This window comes from Stegodyphus dumicola, chromosome 12, assembly GCF_044657685.1.
Source record: "Stegodyphus dumicola isolate Sdum_Otavi_A_Nest chromosome 12, ASM4465768v1".
In the NCBI taxonomy this organism is placed as follows: Eukaryota; Metazoa; Arthropoda; class Arachnida; order Araneae; family Eresidae; genus Stegodyphus; species Stegodyphus dumicola.
In genome coordinates, this window is record NC_140779.1 from 113,873,919 (window position 1) to 113,889,169 (window position 15,251).

General features: G+C 36.5%; 2 protein-coding genes across 3 annotated transcripts in view; both read left to right on the forward strand.

Annotated features, from left to right (window-relative positions):
- Window positions 1-15,251, forward strand: part of LOC118200812 (sulfotransferase 1B1-like) — a 37,782-nt gene that overhangs the window by 8,584 nt on the left and 13,947 nt on the right. Inside the window, exon 1 of one of the 2 annotated variants that reach the window (XM_085806814.1) lies at window positions 12,154-12,308. The exons of the other annotated variant lie outside the window; for it this stretch is intronic. The gene's annotated coding sequence lies outside the window, so the exon portion shown is untranslated. Of the gene's footprint in view, window positions 1-12,153; window positions 12,309-15,251 lie in introns of those variants that run through there. 2 annotated transcript variants of the gene reach the window in all.
- LOC118200814 (sulfotransferase 1B1-like) overlaps window positions 1-15,251 on the forward strand; it is a 59,101-nt gene that overhangs the window by 8,581 nt on the left and 35,269 nt on the right. The gene's annotated exons all lie outside the window — the stretch shown is intronic.

Consider the following 15,251-nt stretch of genomic DNA (forward strand, 5'->3'; position numbering starts at 1 on the left):
AGAAATTAAGATGAGAATTAATCAGAATAGAGAAGCGATAGGGATTTTGATTTGATTGGCTAATTTGATGGAACATGACTGGCTCGATGTTCTCTGTTATTTTTTGACTGGTTGGCCCCTGTTATGGCCCTGATGACTGAACTTGTTTCGTTCCGGGAGGCGGGGGTTTCACCCAGCGCCGGATCTTTGATTTTTCTGATGCGGGGCAAAAGCTAAAACTGCCGCCCTCACCCCTAATCCTTTAACTTTCTCTAACAAGTTTTAATTTGTTTAATAAATACAGAAATAGGTATAAGAAATACAGAAATAGGTTATAAAGGAAAAATACGTACCAAAGTTGCATAATTAGAAAATCGTCCCCTGCTTGGAGAATCACCTTTCTGGTGAGCTTACTATCGGATTCAATCCTAGTCCTAACTCTAATACTGAGTATTTCTAACCCTCCAGTCCTCGGAACCATTCGTTTTTCCGCTCTAGGGGGAACGGGTGTCTATTAAACTTTTCACTATTCCGTGTCATTGCATACTGGTTAAATTAGGTTAGGTTAGATTATATGAGTAAAGATCCTTTCCTTATTTCAATATAATGAATATTGAATCTTGTAGGAAGAATAAAGCTAATTTTTCAGAATAAACAAAATACTTTTATTTAAATTTTAAAACAGAACCAAAAAAAAAAAATAAATACTGCAGCTCTAAACTATCAAAATTTTAAACTCTTAACTACTGCAGTTAAAACTCTTACAACTATAAAAAAAACTAAAAATCTTAAACTCTCTAAAAACAAAATATATCAAAATCTTTCGAATCCTCTTCTTGTTGCCACACAGTAAAATGCAAGTTCTTGTCCTATTTATATTTCACGTTGTCTTTAAGTCACGATCTTCACAAGTCATGATCTTTACAAGTCACGATCTTTACAAGTCCCCCCACAAGAAGCACATTCGTCACCGTAGAGACAATGTTGCTCAGAGTTCATTGAGAGAGAAAGAGTTAACAGCTAACCTTGACAAAGCATCAGCATTCCCATGTGAACTTCCTTTGCGGTATGTCACAGTCATGTTATACCGTTGTAACGCTAAGGCCCAACGAGACAGTTTAGCACCATGAGGGGCGCTTTGGGTCAAGTAGGTGAGGGGATTGTGATCAGACACAATCTGCACTTTGGCACCGAAAATCCATGTGTCAAATTTTTTCAAGGCTTCGATGACACAAAATGCTTCTCGTTCGATGGTTGACCATCGTTGTTGACAGGGCGTTAATTTCCTGCTGAAAAATGCTATGGGCATTTCTTTGCCATGTTCGTCGTTTTGAGCTAAACACGCTCCAATTGCGAAAGCAGATGCATCCGTATAGAGTTGAAAGGGCTTGCTGATGTCCGGCGTATGCAGAGATGGCATTTTAATCAACTCTTCTTTAAGTTTGTTGAAAGCTGCTTCTTTTTCAGAGTCCCATGGAATATTATTTGGAACACTCTTCTTTGTAAGGTTTGTTAGAGGTAAAACAATCTCAGAAAAATTTGGGATATAATCCCTATAGTAGCTTGCTAGCCCTAAAAGACTTCTGACTTTTTTTTTAGTGGTAGGCTTAGACAGATTTCTGATGACTTCTACCTTCTCAGGATCTGGAGAGTGAGTGCCAGAACCTATTACATGTCCTAGAAACTTCACGTGACTCTTTCCGAAATCACACTTTTCTAGATTTGCGGTTAGACCTGCGTTTCTCAGTGTCTGAAACACTTGGTCGATGTGATAGAGGTGGCCATCCCAAGTTTCAGAAAATATTGCCACATCATCAATATATGAACGGCAGTAGTTCTTATGGTTTACAAGCACCTTATCCATCGATTTTTGGAAGGTACTTCCAGCATTTTTCAAACCGAAAGGGAGAACTTTCCATTGGTAATGGCCGGAATGAGTAATAAATGCTGTGTAGGGTTTAGCTTCTTCTTTCATAGGAATTTGCCAATATCCCTTGGTTAAATCGAGAACTGTTATGAATTTGGCTTTCCCTATTTCGAATAGTAAATCTTTAGCAATATTCATCGGATAGGCGTCCGGAATTGTGAAGCTATTTAAAAGCCTGAAGTCTATGCACAGTCTAACGCCGCCATTCTTTTTTGCAACACATACTATAGGATGTGCCCAGTTACTGTCACTGGGTTCTATAAGATCCCATTCTAACAGTTCTTTAACTTGACGATCGACTTCCTCTTGAAGTGAAACAGGAACACGGTAGGGCCTCAATCTTTTCGGATTACATCCTTCTGTAACCTTGATGATGTCGTGACCATCAACATTGGCTTGACCAGGTTTGCTACTGAAAACATCTACATAAGATTTTAGTAATTTAAATAGTCCTTCCCGTTGGTAATATTTTAAGTCACCTTTCAAATTTTGTAAATGGGTCCAGATATCATCAGCAGATTTATTCATAAGATCTGCTGGTGCATAGTGGATATCTCCAAACTCTTCATCTTGGTCAAAAATGATACCAACGTGATCTACACGAGCAATATATGGCCTTAACTTATTTATATGGAGTTCTCTAATACTTCCGTTTTCCATTTCGATTTTGGCAGAGTGTGGCCTGGTAAGTTTGATCACGGTAGCTGGTCCTTGCTACGTGTTGAGCAATTTATGTGATGATGATGGCATTAACACGAGGACTTCGTCCCCAACATTGAAAGTCTTTTCTTGAGAACGTAAATTGTATCTTGAAGTGTACTCTTCTTGAGATATTTTGGAATTTGCTGATGCAATGTCATGAGCTTTTCTTAATTTTTCTAAAAGATCCTGTAGATAATTTTCAATTGAACGGGAAGCTGTAACTGGAATGCTACGTTCACCTGTCCATATCTCTTTAAGCAAAGATAATGGTCCTGGTGGTATTCTTCCATATACCATCTGGAAGGGAGACAAACCAGTGGTGCTATGTGCACTTCTCTGTAGGCAAACAGGAGATAGGGAAGATTCAAATCCCAGTTTCTGCCATGTTCTTGGATATTTTTGTTCATCATCTCTTTTAAGGTTCTATTCCAACGCTCGACGGCACCCATACTCTCGGGGTGTCCTGGAGTGGAGAATCGTGGAGACACACCAAGTAAGTTCTCAAAGGCTCGGGTGAGTTTGGCTGTGAAATTAGTTCCCTGGTCGGAACAAATCACTTTTGGAAATCCAGTTTGAGTAAAAAACCTCATCAAAACGTTGCATGTTGTTTTCGCACTTATGTCTTTGACGGGGGTGGCTTCTGCCCATCTGGTGCATAGGTCAACTGCACATATCACAAACCGATGACCCCTCCTGGATGGAGGTTCTAATGGCCCGATACAATCCACGCTCCATACTTCAAAGGGTGTTTCCGGTCTAACAATAGGTTGAATTGGAATTCGATCTTTGTACGTAACTGTTCTCCTCAATTGGCATTCTTTACAACTTTCACAGAATTTTTTAACATCTTGCTTAATAGTAGGCCAAAAGAATGAGTACTTGATTCGTTGAATTGTCTTTTTCTCACCGAGGTGGCCGGCAAGAGGGATTTCGTGTGCCATTCTTAGGACTTCCCTTCTTTTTTCTAAAGGTAACACAACTTGCTTAATGTTTTCACCACAGATATATTCGGAATGAAGTAATATGCCATCATCGAAAGTATATGAATTTTGATTTTTATTTGCCTATTCAAAGCATTTTTTCAGAGTTTCGTCTTGTTCTTGATGTGTCTTGAATTCTAGTCTTACTCTATTCGTTGTTTTCCCAGACTCTATGTTTTCTTGGGAAAGCTGATTAACAACAGCCAAATTTGTAGTATTTTCTTCAACCGGTAACGGTTTATCATCTGTCTCTTTGTACTCTAAGGGGGATGCATCCCAATAACGATCACAGTTAAACAGTTCGATATTCCCACAGAGTGTTTCATAAGCTGAAGAACTCAATAGCAAATCGGTAACTAGCTTTTTTGAAACAGCACACGTAATGGACACTCTACCGTAAAAATCATCGTCAATTTTCATCTGGAAAATCTTTAGTGGAGTAATTTCGTTTTCACCAAAAGCAGAAGATATCTCTATTTTACTTTCTCCTTCGCAAGGTATGTTGTCAACCAATTTCTCACGGACTACTGAGATTTGTGCTCCCGTGTCTACGATTCCATTTAAAATAATATCTCCACATTTAACTTTGACAAGTTTTAATTCATCTATGTTTCTAGACACGTCCACTGATTTTGACACAGGAATAGAGATCTTGGCAGTTAGCACTTCTGGTTTTTCTTTTTCTGTAAGGGGTGCTTGTGTTTGTATTAAGTTGTTTTGTGCTGTTGCAGAAGCACTTCTTGGTATCCGATTTTTGGTACATAACTTAGATGTATGACCTTCTTTTCCACAATTATAGCAAGTTAGTTTGAAACTAGGCTTTTGTGGTTCGTCACTCTTACGGGATGGGTATACTCTTGGCGTGTTTTCAGCGGACAGCGATTTATTTCTGAAAGCTCTTTCTGGAAGTGGAGAATGAGATTGCCATTTTTTATTAGTTCTGTCTGCTGATGGATTACCACCAGTCCGTTTTGAGATATTGCGAACACTGTCATATTCGTCAAGTTTATCAGCTAATTTGGTTGGAGAAACGAACTTCGCCCAGTCGTCAAGAAGATGGTCTCTTACTTCATAGGGTACTCTTTTCTTAATTTGGTCAGTAATAATCAAGTCTTTTAACGTGGCAAAATTTGTGATTTCAAGACCATTGATCCATTCTTCAAAATAACTTGTAATTTCGTAGCAAAAATCTCTCCATGATTTTTCAGCGCTCTTTTGGTGCATCACAAATTTTTTTCTAAAGCTTTCAGGATTTAATTTAAATCTCTTCAATAAAATGGCCTTAATGTACTCATAATCTTCAAAATTTTGTTCAGATTCCCTACCAATTAATTGAATGATTTCAGATGGCATTAAAGTCAATAAACATGAAACCCAATCTTTAGGATCAATCTTTGTCCTTTTAGCTTGTCTTTCAAATAAAGATAAATAAAGCACAATATCATCGTGTCTTAAATTGAATTTGGGAATAAGCTTAATTAAATCAAAATTATGATGTCCATTTTCATTTGTTGGTAGAGTTTGTGTTAGTCGAACACGAGATTCAATTTCGAGTTTCCTCAATTCAAACTCCATTTGCTCTCTTTTCTGCTGTGCTTCTAATTCTTCTTTCCTTCGTTGTTCCTCAATCTCTTCTTTTTTTTTCCTCTCTTCAATAATCGTTAAAAACACTTCTTTAGCAAATGCTTCATCATATGTATCACTTTGAATTATTTCATTTTTTATCGCCACGATTTTCATACTTGGATCTACTTGAATTTCTAATTCAGCAAATCCTCTTTTTTCCCACGTCCCATAAAAGCCATGTCTCGATTTTATTCAGCCAATAGACTCTTAGTTTAAAAAAAAAAATCTCTTTTCTTTTTCTATTTAAATATAATTCACAATGAATTTAATTTTATTCGGCACGAAAATCAATCAGTGGAATCAATACTTAATGTGTTGTTCACCTACTCTGGCGAGTCAAACGAAATTACATTTGAACACTGGCGTATTCATTACTTTGACAAGTAAATAAACTAAGATTCCATGACGGAAACAATAATTAACTTTTCATAATCTTAATTAATTATTTTACGTTTACAAGGTAAACTGAGCTCTCACCTGAGTTATTTTGGTTCGTAATTATATGCGGGTAAATCCCGATCCTGTCGACTGCGCCAGTAAAGATCCTTTCCTTATTTCAATATAATGAATATTGAATCTTGTAGGAAGAATAAAGCTAATTTTTCAGAATAAACAAAATACTTTTATTTAAATTTTAAAACAGAACCAAAAAAAATAAATACTGCAGCTCTAAACTATCAAAATTTTAAACTCCTAACTACTGCAGTTAAAACTCTTACAACTATAAAAAAAAACTAAAAATCTTAAGTTCTCTAAAAACAAAATATATCAAAATCTTTCGAATCCTCTTCTTGTTGCCACACCGTAAAATGCAAGTTCTTGTCCTATTTATATTTCACGTTCTCTTTAAGTCACGATCTTCACAAGTCATGATCTTTACAAGTCACGATCTTTACAATATGAATATGGCAAAGACAAGAGGGCTATCTGCTTAGAGGAGAGGTGCTTTCGTGGAGAAACGTTTTAAATGAAATTGGTTCGTATTCACCTTACACATGAGGAAATCCACGAAAACACGGTTTTCAAACCATGCAGCAGCCCGTTCGCCTGAGTTTGAAACCCAGGCAAGGTCGAACTACTAGTATTCAGCGGTTTTAATGACTCGGCCACTGCTCATTCGGACATTTATCTGATTATTTACTATGTGTTTCGCCATTAGGCACTGCATGGAAAAGGAGGAATACCCCGTAGAAAAAAATTGTAAGGGAAACTAGCTCTTATGTATGTTACACACGGGAAAAATCACGGAAATGCTCATATAGCCAGCACATTCACATATACTTGACCCTCGGACCGAACTACTAGTGCTCAGCGGTTTTATAGCTCAGCCACTGATGGGGCCATTGTATACAAAATATGGGCTATTGCGGAAAGGAAAAATTCTGAAAAGATTATACAGAATATGGACTATCACTCAGAGTATTCGTGCTTCCTGTCTTGTTTTTCATACTTCCTACTGCATAAGTAATTTTATGTTCTTACCTGCCATAACGCTATTAAAATATTACGGAATTAGTAACGAAAATTTAAATTTTACTCTGTAAGCCTTTCGTTCTGCAAATCAGTGCATGGAATCGTCATAATTTGCTCTGCGGTTTGATTTTCGGTTGCCAGAATTGCGAGACTTAATAAACGCTCCTGGCTCACCGATGATTGTAGATATTTTTTAATATGTTTTAATTTGCTGAAACTCCGATCTGAACAGGTTCGTGATTCGTCCTCAAACAATTCATCAGATTGCTTTTTTTGCTGTGGAATTTTTTTCTTCTTTAGAATAGACTCAATGATCCAAACATAACACAAATTCCTCCAGCTTATTCATTTCTGTAATCCTATATTGTACTGTTTTAGAAATGCCAGCCATATTAGAATCGTTGTCCTAAGACTCACACCGACATTGTCCAATATCTAAACCATCAAGTGTCAATTAAGACACTAATTTTCTACAATGCGTTGAGAAATACATTCTCCTATCTTTACACCAACTTCTATGAAATCAATTAAATTTTCCTTTATCTTGCACACATCCCCACACGTATTTACGTATTGAATCACCTGGTTCATTTTTTTTCGGATGGAATGAAACCGAGCATTATTGTGTAGTATTGTGTAGTATTAATACTGTTTAAAATGCTACTTCAGACTGTTTTGCCTTTAAGTTAATAATTTCATTTTGAATTATCTTTGATAAATATGATTCCTTTACCTTTTTTTGGTGCTTTGACTGGTACTTAAGAGTTAAATTATGCTTAGCAAGCGGAGATATTAAATTCAGAAAATTTCCTTTGCTAGGTCAAAGACACTTTGTGAACAGGCTACTTGGGATATCATCAGACCCACGAAAAGGACGACATTTTGTTGATACAGTACCGCATCCATGACTATATAGGATTTCTCTCCATTTTTCTTTCTCTGTGTGAATGAGTCGCTCAGTGTCGTGATCGATGCCTTGGCCCGATTTCATTTGTTGTACTCGAATTTTCCACTTAATGATGTGTATTCCAGACGCTTCGTGCTCAGTTAAGTTTCCTAAAACTTTTTTCCAATCAATGAATCCTGTAGCATGGTGTAGCGGCAGCACCATGTTTCTGATAAATCTTGCAGAGTGTACAAAAAATTGCATTCTTGATTTTAAAATACTTAAACCAAGATCTTCTAAGCTTTTCATTATTTACAAATGTTCTGCATTACATGTCAACTGTCTGCCATCAAGCTCAATGGGACTAAGGTTTATGTTTTCTAGATGTTTACTGGCTAATAATGCTGATATACTGCTTAAAAAAGATTGTTGGTAATCTTTTATTTTTTTCTATGATCAGTCAACTGCATGGGTCCAACAAATCAAAATTTTTAGTTTTTCGTCTTTCTGCTCCTCGCCCCTATCTAAATGAAGATATCTTTATATCATGGTTTCTATACTCCAGCTATTCGTTTGATGTCGATAAAGAAGGTTGTTCTTTCAAATGCTGACTTGTAGATTATTTGGGGATGATATAGGCAGTCCTATTTGGTCGTGCAAATTGCAAGAAATATTAATACCCTCTAGAATCTCAGCATAATGGGAACTGCGGCAAGGTCTGACGGTTTACTTCTTCCGTAAAGTTATTTTTTCATCTTAGCTGAAATTTGTTTTCTCTGTTTGGCCTTATCTTTGGCTCGTTTTCTATATTCTTCTTTTGTCTTCCTCAGCGCGTAGACGGTTTCTTTTAATCTAAATGAAATTTACTATGAATTGCCTTAATAAGAACAACTAAGAATTGACGTAATTACACTGAACAGTCCTAAACAAATGGTCGCGTCTCGCTAAATATAGTGCGGGCTATTAAAAGCAAGCATATCTGAAAAAAAGAAAAAAAAAAAATCCGAAAGAGTACAGAAGAGACCTGAAAACTAAAAAATAACCATAAAAATAATAAATCTGGCTTTAAAATCCAAAATACGTTCCACTGTTCCGAGTCAAACCAAAGGTGAGCCTATGTTGGCGACTGACTGCAAAGAAATCTAAATGCCTTGCTTCATCTTGAAGACGTTATGATAGTGTCTTGTATATACTCGATGAATATTAATTTGAATTATTTCATTTGTCCGGGATGGCCAAAGGTTAGTTTTTTTGGATTAGATTATAGAAAATAGTTACAATGCTTCTCTATTTCTCAGCAGACGTTGCTATGGAAACCAGGCGACTCCTTCAACAAGCTATCGTCCTATTTCTCATTTGAATACACCCCGGTCAGACAGGAAACGATAGAGGGACTTCAGACGTTACTCATAGGGTCAGTCTGATTCTATCAGTGACGCCTGGAGTCCCTCTATTTGCGTCTTTCTGATCTTATATTTATAGTTGCAATTGGCTGTTCTTTATTTTAACTCATGTTCCTTTAAAAGGGTTCTTAGTATTTAATTACTCGTATAAATCTTCATGAAAGAGGTTTTCAAACTCGGCCTTAAAACTATTAACATTGTACTAAAATTAGAGAGCTGTTTTAGCGACCAACATACCAAGTACGATCCAGCGTTATATTTGAATTTGGCGCCCACAAGAGTTGCCGCCCGGGGCAAGAACTCCAGCTTTCCCCCCGCTAGATCCGGGACTGGTTTCACCCTTTGCAACAACAACAACTTAGAGCCATCCAAATTTTGAATAACGTAATCCTCCACCGAATATGGGCATCTGATAGCCCTAATTTGGAATTTGAAATTTGTTTTATTTTCAATTTCATATTTTGTAACACTTAACAAATTTTTGATTAAAACAAACTCGATGATTTCAAAGCGAGCAACGGTAATACTGTACGGGGAGAGGAAAAAAAAAATTATCTCCGGCGTGCAAGACTCTGTATCGGAAATTCTAAAGATATACTCATTTTAAAATTATTTTGCGATACTGCTGTTGAATTGAATTTTGTGGTTTAAGTGCGAAGAACATGATATTTAATAAATAAAGTAATACATAAAACTTTAAAAAAAACGCCCTTTTGGGCACAGCGTAAAATTTGAAAGCTTTCATATTTTTTTTTCTTATAACAATAATATATTTAATGTTTGGGAACGCTATTTTTATTTTATTATTATTATTATTTTGAATTTTTACTTTTTTAAAATTATTTTGGAAAAACCCAATGTATACTCACAACCATTAAAAAACAGTACTTCAAAACAGTATTACCTATCATGACTACTGGTCAATCGCGACGAAAAATTTTAAAACCATTGTAACAATGTTTCTGCTTGGAATATGTAATTTTTTATTAAGTTATTTATATGAATGATATTCAAACTGCGTCACCATCAATGAACTGAATCATATAGAAAGTACACGGGAAACATGCATCTCTATGAATGGAGCTCGGAGAAACCTACCTTGTTTTGTGGCCCACGGCAACTGGTCTTTAACTGCAGACTGGCTCGCGCATTTTTGGAGCGTGTTCCGCCTCTTCGGCCAGGTTTTTCCGCTGATTTGGATATATGCATATCAGTTGTCGGTTTGTTTAAGTCGGTGGTAGGGCTAAGAGCCAGCTCTCGTTAAATATCTGTGCAACTTCGGCTAATTATTGAACTTAAGCTCAGTATTAATTTTGTATTTATCTTTTGAGTTATAGCCAAAAGTACTGGCTCAGACTTGTAAGCACCAAGAGTGCCACCTATAAATACTTTTCTTGAGTTGAATAAAAGGGACCTTTCACTCTTTCTCACGTGTTATTTTTGATACAGCTTGAACTTAGCGAATAGCTTCACATTTCAAGTAAGGATCTAGCCCAGGGGTTCTGAACCGGTGGTACGTGTACCATTGGTGGTACGCAAGAGAAAAATAGGTGGTACGCAAAGAAGCAAAATATTTTTAACTATTAAACTCAAAAATTAAAACCCCAACATCCAGATTGACTTGTTTTCTCTAGCACTCGCAAGGGGTAGGCCAAGGCAGGCAGCCGAGGAGTCACCATAGAGGTAGTCATTAGAGACTTCACTTGGCACGTAGAAGGTGGCCTTTACAAGAGGTCTCACGAAGTCGTCAATCTGTGTCCAGTCACTTTTCCGGAGGCGAAGCATTCGCATATCAAAGGACATGGCAAGGAAGAAGAAGGACTTCAGAGCGTCCAACCTCTGCCACGGAGCAAGTTTGAAAGTGAGGATGGCGTTGGCAGCGTTGAGGTACCCATTTCTTGAATCACTGTCAGGTGAAAGTTGAAAGCCAATGGGCTTACCGAGGAAGGTTCCCGAAGATCCATCATCCAGGGGGCGGAAGGGGACTCCGTAGATGTGGAAATGGGTGGGCCGGGTACCGATGGGCGTACGTCCAGAGAGGTGGAGAGAGAAGGACTTAGCACTCGTAAATTTATGCGATCTGAACTTTGTTCAAGAGTGGTGGTGGAAGTAGTACTTTGTAGTGGTGGTACTAAAGGTTTTCAATTTTTGTTTAGATCAGCGGTTCTCAAACTTTTGACTAATGCGTACCATCTAAACAAAAATTGAAAACCTTTAGTACCACCACTACAAAGTACTACTATCACAACCACCACTCTTGAGAAAAGCTCAGATCGCATAAATTTACGAGTGTTAGAGAAAAAAACTCAATCAGGATGTTGGGGCTTTAATTTCTGAATTTAATAGTTAAAAATACTTTGCTTCTTTGCGTACCACCTATTTTTCTCTTGCGTACCACCGGTTGAGAACCCCTGGTTTATATGGGACGCGTTAGTCAAAAGGTTGAGAACCGCTGATTTAGCCAACAAAGAAACTTTAACTTAGCTAGAACCTTACAACGTCAACTTGCAGAAATTCCGTCCTTTTATTTTTCCCTCTCAATTGATGGGTGTCGTCAGACAATTTAACTGAGATTTTAAGGCACTATAATATTTAATATGCAACACATGAATTCTTTTAAAATCTTCCCTCAAAATTTCTTTTTCTTGTGATAAAATATTGATTTCTTTACATCATAGCTCTTGCAGCTTATGTAATATTGCAACAATCAAAGAGTTTTCTTAGAATAATTATGGTATCAAAACTAAATTTTTATGTGCGTTGCGAAATCTAACTAGAAACTAGCTGAAACTCTAACTCGACGAATCGGTTATTCAAGTTAGAAAAATTCGATGAAATAATTTTAAATGAAGTGCAGCAAATAATAAAATGTATAATTTTAATGGCCATATAAGGAAGTCATGTGGTGTTCACATCAGATTTTTTAAGAAACACTTAAAGTTTGCCAGTAAAACTGACCATTTCAAATCTCTGGAAAAAACGTTTTTATAAATCGAAAGAGTTGAATGATTTAATATTCATCGGATTCCGAAATTCAAATGTCGCATCCTTAAAATTTTGATTCTAAAAATAACGCGTTATTTCGGACTGAAAGTTATGTTATTCATTCCTTTCGCCCGAATGCGATTATTTTACAAAATATGAGCAATAGAAAGAGGTTTCAACTGCTAAGGCCAGTTAGTTGCAACAGATACTTATCCAAGGTCATCCACTTGATAATGATGACAAGCGAGTTGCGTCGAGATAATCAACTCACAATCACGAGACGCCTCCTAATATATTTTTTCATGTGATTGCTACAAGATTTCTGCTTCCGGAATTTCTATATTGAGGTAAGTGGCTCACTTTTGCCCTAAAAAAATTCCCGAAATCTGTTGATGTTATTATATCAAAGTAGCACTTATTAATAATTTTATTAAAATGATCGCATAGCATTGCAAAACGTAAAAGTATCCGTTATGTTTACGAGTTACCCTTAATTCGAATTACCCTAATTTCATCTTGCAAAATCCGGAAACTTAGTACTAAGTGATGCTAGGTTGTTCTTTCAGTATATTTATTACTGTACAAAAATCATGCGGCGAAACATCGTATCGCTTGAGGAGGACTGAATATTAGACTGAATATTGGTTACCATTTTAATTATCAAAATTTCAGTTATAATGCTTTAATTCTAAAATTTAATGTGAAATTAGGGCCTGTTTAAGGAAGATCAATTTCTCCATGTCTGGTCTTATTTCATTTCGTTTTAACCCTAAATTAGGCTCCACTTTTAATTTTGTTCTGTATTTATTTTTCAAATGTAATATGGAAATCCTGGTTCACACAAATAGGTCCTGCGAAAAGGTAATAAAAATATAATAGTTTCATTTGAAATACCATTTAAATCCTTTTTTGTCCCCCCCCCCTGATTCAGCCAACAGTTAACAGTGTTATTTTTTAAATCTTCAGTTAGAGTTCGATTAAAGGAAATTTCTATCAATTGTTCTTTTTGTTCACAAGAATTTTGAATTTAATAATTAAAAATAATTTGTTACTTCACGTACCACCTATTTTGTTCATGTGTACCACCGGTTGAGAATCACTGTTTTAGAGGAATTTTCATAGTAAAAAATTTACTTTCTTTTAAATATTTTATTAAAAACTCAGCATTAAAAATATACCAGTTACACGAAAATAAGGAAATATAAACTATATAATTTCTTCGTAGAGGAAAATTTCTGAAGGTATACTACATCATATACGTAACCTGATAATGAGAAATAAAACACGAATTGCTGAGTATTGCGCAGAGTTTCTTTATTTTGTATTTCTAAAACAGTCAGATTTAAGCTTGCCAAGCTAAGTCAGCGAGAATTAATGACTGACTGGTCTTTGATGCAATCCTGAGTAAGTCTATTCTCTGCTTTGCTTATCTGATCTCCACAGCTATTGAAAACTTCGCAGACTTTCCAGTTTTATTTCTCTTTCAAAATATTTACATTTCATCTATTTTGTGATCTACAGGACCGTTAGAAGCAATTTTGAACCTGAGCAGAATATATGGGTTTTAAGTTTTATTCGCCTTAAGAAATTTGCGTATTTGCTTAGAACCTACGCGTAAATTTTTCTTTTTCCTTCCCATTTTCATTTTTTTGATCCAAATTTGATAATTCTGTGTTAAATTTAAAATAAAAATAACAAAATACTGAATATATTTCGAATAAATATTAACCAAAGAGTAACTATTAGACACAAATATTTATTTTCTCCCTCCTTCCAGCATGCCTTCCTGGTGTAACGGTTAGCACACTCGGCGAGTATTCGAGAGGTCCGGTTCGAGTCCCTGCCAGGGCATTGTTCATTCTTCGTGTTTCCTTTAGTTCAAAGTAACCTAATGATCCTAATGACTGTACATATTCATTTAAACTTGCAATTTATGAAATCGCAGACTGTACAGTGTTTGCTTTGATTAGACGTGTCAACAATAAAGGATTTTTTTAATTTCAAAGAAATTTTTGAATATTCATATAGTGATTTTTATGAATATATTCCAAGAAGAGTTTCTAAGGAAAATATTAGCTAATTAAATATATGGAAGAAAGAAACAGAAACAAAAACTCCATCTATGTTCATATGCTTTAAAATAGGCATGCTGTAAAGGTATGCAATCTGTTTCTCATTATCATTTTGTCCTTGCTATTTGATTTCCTTTTAGACCTTTGAATAACTTTCTTTATCATACAAGTTTGTATGCGGCCCAAGCTGTAGACTTCCTAATCACTTAAATTAGTTAACATAATATGTCCAGGACCTGAGCCACTGGGCCGGTATTCAAGAGGTCCGTGGTTCGATTCCCCGCGAAGGCGGTTGCTAATTTTTCATCTTGCCTGCTTCCCCAAAACTACCGAATGTCACTACAGTGGCGCCCGAACTAGAAAGGTCGTGGATGAGGATTCTCTACACCCAGGATTTGGCGATTGGGTCCCCTAAAAACCCCAGTCGCCCTTTAAAACGGGGAGTATATAAGGTATTTCTCCCACCTTTCTAGCGTGCCTTCGTGGTGTAGTGGTTCTGCACACTGGGCCGGTATTCCAGAGCGATTCCCGGCGAAGGCGGTTGCTAATTTTTCATCTTGCCTGCTTAAAAAAAAAAAAAAAAAAAAAAAAAAAAAAAAAACCTAATGTCTCTACAAGTGTGCTTAGCAATCATCATAAGTGCCCAAACTCTTGATCGACAGAAGTAGACATTAAGCGTATAATCGCCAAGTAACACGTGAAACGAGAGAAGGTCGTAAAGGACCTTTTAGTAAAACTAAATAACAACAGGAAGCAGATTTTGTGCTGACAACACAGCGAAACACTTCGTGCATACAACTCAGCCAACTCACTTGTGGAGAGGTAGGTACCTTAAGGCAACTGCAAGTTAAACGTAAAATGTAAATTAAACAAGCTAATAGCCCAAGGCTACACAGATCAGTTACGCGAAATTAGCTCAAAATTCAACAGACGTGGAATTCAGTTATCCACAACTCTTACATTATTTTCTCTCTCCTTTTTGCTTGCCTTTGTGGTCGAGTGGTAGCACACTTGGCACGTGTTCGAGAAGTCCAGGTTCGAGTCCCGGCGAGGGCATTGCACATTTTTCACGTGCCTCGCTTCCAAATTAATCTAATGACTCTACAGTGACTAAAAGGAGGTGGATAATGATTCTTCACCACCAGGATTTGGCGATTGGGTCCCCTAATCCCCAGGCGCCCTTTTAAAAGGAGACTATATAAGCTACTAGATGTAGAA